Source organism: Cryptotermes secundus, unplaced genomic scaffold (genome assembly GCF_002891405.2).
Source record: "Cryptotermes secundus unplaced genomic scaffold, Csec_1.0 scaffold46, whole genome shotgun sequence".
Taxonomy (NCBI): Eukaryota; Metazoa; Arthropoda; class Insecta; order Blattodea; family Kalotermitidae; genus Cryptotermes; species Cryptotermes secundus.
In genome coordinates this window covers 1,376,311-1,379,416 of record NW_019726221.1, presented here as the reverse complement: position 1 = coordinate 1,379,416, position 3,106 = coordinate 1,376,311, and the positions used below count along the sequence as shown (strand labels likewise).

At 36.7% G+C, this 3,106-nt stretch overlaps 1 protein-coding gene across 10 annotated transcripts in view; it reads left to right on the top strand.

The window, feature by feature from the left end:
* LOC111863843 (molybdopterin synthase catalytic subunit) overlaps positions 1-3,106 on the top strand; it is a 23,829-nt gene that overhangs the window by 4,985 nt on the left and 15,738 nt on the right. The window contains exon 1 of one of the 10 annotated variants that reach the window (XM_023850580.2): positions 2,293-2,379. The exons of the other annotated variants lie outside the window; for them this stretch is intronic. The gene's annotated coding sequence lies outside the window, so the exon portion shown is untranslated. Of the gene's footprint in view, positions 1-2,292; positions 2,380-3,106 lie in introns of those variants that run through there. 10 annotated transcript variants of the gene reach the window in all.

The following is a 3,106-nucleotide window of genomic DNA, read 5'->3' as shown; positions in this document are numbered from 1 at the left end:
AGTAGCACTCTAAAAATCTTTAGTTATGATGTTTTTAAAATCTTTTAAAATTTTCTCTAAATTTTAAATTTAAAATTTAAAATTCTTAGGGTTACTCGCCCTATGTCTAAGTGCTGGAGCGGCTAGTTCTTGTTTTCACCCTGTACAGGTGTTATTTAATGTAGTCTTCTTGTGTGAATGCCGCTGCTTGTCTGTACTACGTGTGCTGTCTGCTGAGAACTTTAGGACAACCAGGAGTGTGGTGAAAAATATCATCAGGATGACAGCGGACCGTTATGACGCCAAAAAATGTGGAGGCAGTTTGACAGTCGATTTTGAGATCTCCAAGACACTCCGCTTGCAAACATGCAGTTACCCTAGACATATCCAATCGTTCAATGCGCCATATTCTTCACGAACATCTTAATTTTCATCCCTATAAGATGATTGTGCAAGAATTGTCACCAAATGATTTCCAGAACCAATTAAGAGCGTGCGAAATGTTATTGAAAACTTTACCCCCTGACACACTTGTTTTCTTTAGTGATGAGGCACATTTTCACCTATCCAGATATGTCAACAAGCAGAATATGCACAATTGGAGTGGTAACAATCCCAGAGAGCTCCATGAGAGGCCACTTCACAGTGATAAGGTGACAGTACGGTGTGCGTCGTCAAGAGTTGGAGTTATTGGCCCTTATTTTTTTAAAGAAGACAATCATGCTGTTACTGTGAATTCACAGCGGTATGTGGACATGATTAAAAACTTTTTCGAACCAGCTCTTGAAGAAATGCATCTAGGAAATGTCTGGTTCCAACAGGATGATGCCACAGCCCACACAACCCAAGCTACAATGACAGTTTTGAGGGCAAAGTTCCCTGGACAGCTCATCTCGCTCCGAGGTGACATCCCGTGGGCAGCGCACTCACCTGATCTAACACCCTGTGATTTTTTTATGGGGATACCTCAAGGCATAGGTTTTTAAACGTCGCCTCACAAACCTGCTTCAGCTGAAGAATGTTATTTGGCAGGAAGTAGCCCAAATTCCAGTGCACATGTTGGAATGTGCAGAGGGGAACTTCAGGAAGTGGTTGCATCAGTGCATAGAGAACGGTGGCCACCACCTTCAAGATATTTTGTTTAAAACTACATGATTTAAAACTTTAAAGTATGTTCTTTCATTAGCTAAACATAAATTTTGTCTATCAGCAATAATTTTTCTTTTATTCGCCTTCAAAAAAAGGAAGTTTCTGCACCCCACCCTGTATATCACATGAAGTGAAATACAGAGACATTTGAACACAACACTTTAAATCATGATCTCAGTAAGTGGCAGAAATCAAACCTCAGCAGTTTTGTAGAACAAATGTTCTCAAAAATGGTATAATGAATATTGAGTTAAATTACTTAAAATACTGCCAAATCAAGTTAGTAAATATGTGGAAATTTAAGTAGATGAGGACCTTCCTATTGTGACTTACATTTTGCTTCATATTAATTAATGTAAGATAATTGTTAAGTAAGCTGGGTCCATGAATTGTAATTGTGTTTTCTGTTTATAAGTCACATTTGTATTGTCATTAATTAGGAGATAATAATTTTTAAGAAAGTTGGTTCTATTAATTGTGTCTGCATTATGTTCGAGTATTTCATGTGTTTGAAACTTAGTTGAATTCTTGAAAATATATAATTTTTATATCGTATGCCATATTGACATGTTCTGTGTCAGAAGATTGACTAAAAGAATGAATAAAAACTAAACCAAACTGTTCTTATCTGTCACTGAGTTTGTTCTGTGTTTTGACCAAACTTAAAATTAATTGTTGCTTGTATGGAGGTCTATGATAATTTTGTTTTCACTGTTTATTCGGATAGATTATTGATTATTGTTTCAATTGGATATGCATGCTCTGTTTTTTCTGCTTTATATGTTGAGTGTGTTTGTATAGCTTGTAAGGTCCTGTATATGCATTTATCTGATGTTTTTATCATACAATTGTACATTTGAAGTAAGTGATATGAATGAATCTAGAGATATTTGTTATGATGACTGTGTTGACTATGGTGGACATCGTGGTGAAAGCAGTTGTGTTAAATATGAAATATTTATAATAGATTTTGTTGCAGGAAAATTGTAATGGCTGATATGTTGATAGTTGAAATTCAAGTCTTATTTTTTGCTAAAGCAAGAGAACTTTGTGGACAGAAAGAAAGTCACTTATTAATTCCGTCAACAGTATCATATAATGATCTTGTGGATCAAATAGTGAAGACATTTTCTTTGGAGTCTATTCAGCATAATTTGATATTAGCCATTAATGAAGAGTATGCTACTACAGGATCCATAGTCCAACTTAAAGAAGGAGATAAAGTAGCAGTGATTCCACCACTTAGTGGAGGTATTTGAATACAATAAGTTATGGAATTGAGAAAAGTTTATGCATGAAGAGGTACATGTTATGTTCTCAGCCAAGGCTTTAGGCCCCCAAGAGAGGGCTGTAAATCCATCAACTACTACTTCGGTTCTTCCTGATGGCCCGACCACTCTCATTAAGAGATCTCTTTCACCCTTCCCCTCAGTGGACACCTCATTAGAGAACCTGAGAGATTTGGTTATTCTTGTAGCAGTAGAAGGCCCAGCAATTGAGCTGTCAAATGCAGGGAAATGAGTCGATTGCAGCAGGAAACTGCACAAAGGAGCTCTTTGATGCAGGGGAGAAATTTCTCTTCATGGAATACCAACAGAAGGATAACTCCAGCCAACTTCTGTCATTTATCATCATGATCAGCAGAGCCCCCACCACTGTTTCAGGCATTTTGAGCCTCATCAATTTGTCTCCATGTCATTTAATAATTGAAGTTCACATCTTTTTAGTAGTAGGTTTTCACATTTTGTGACCTTATTGTTACAGATTCCATTAAACTGAACATTATTCCTGTTGCACAGTGCTGACATTATTTTAGTCTTGCACTGTAACTTTTTTGACCAAGTCTTGTTTTACTTCATCTTTGCACAGTTTGAAGTAGGATGTTGTGGACCTTGACTGGTCATGCTGAATGTGATGTCTGTAGAGATGTCTTTATTTTCGCTTCCCATTTTCAGAAAATTTTATTTCAGTACAAGTC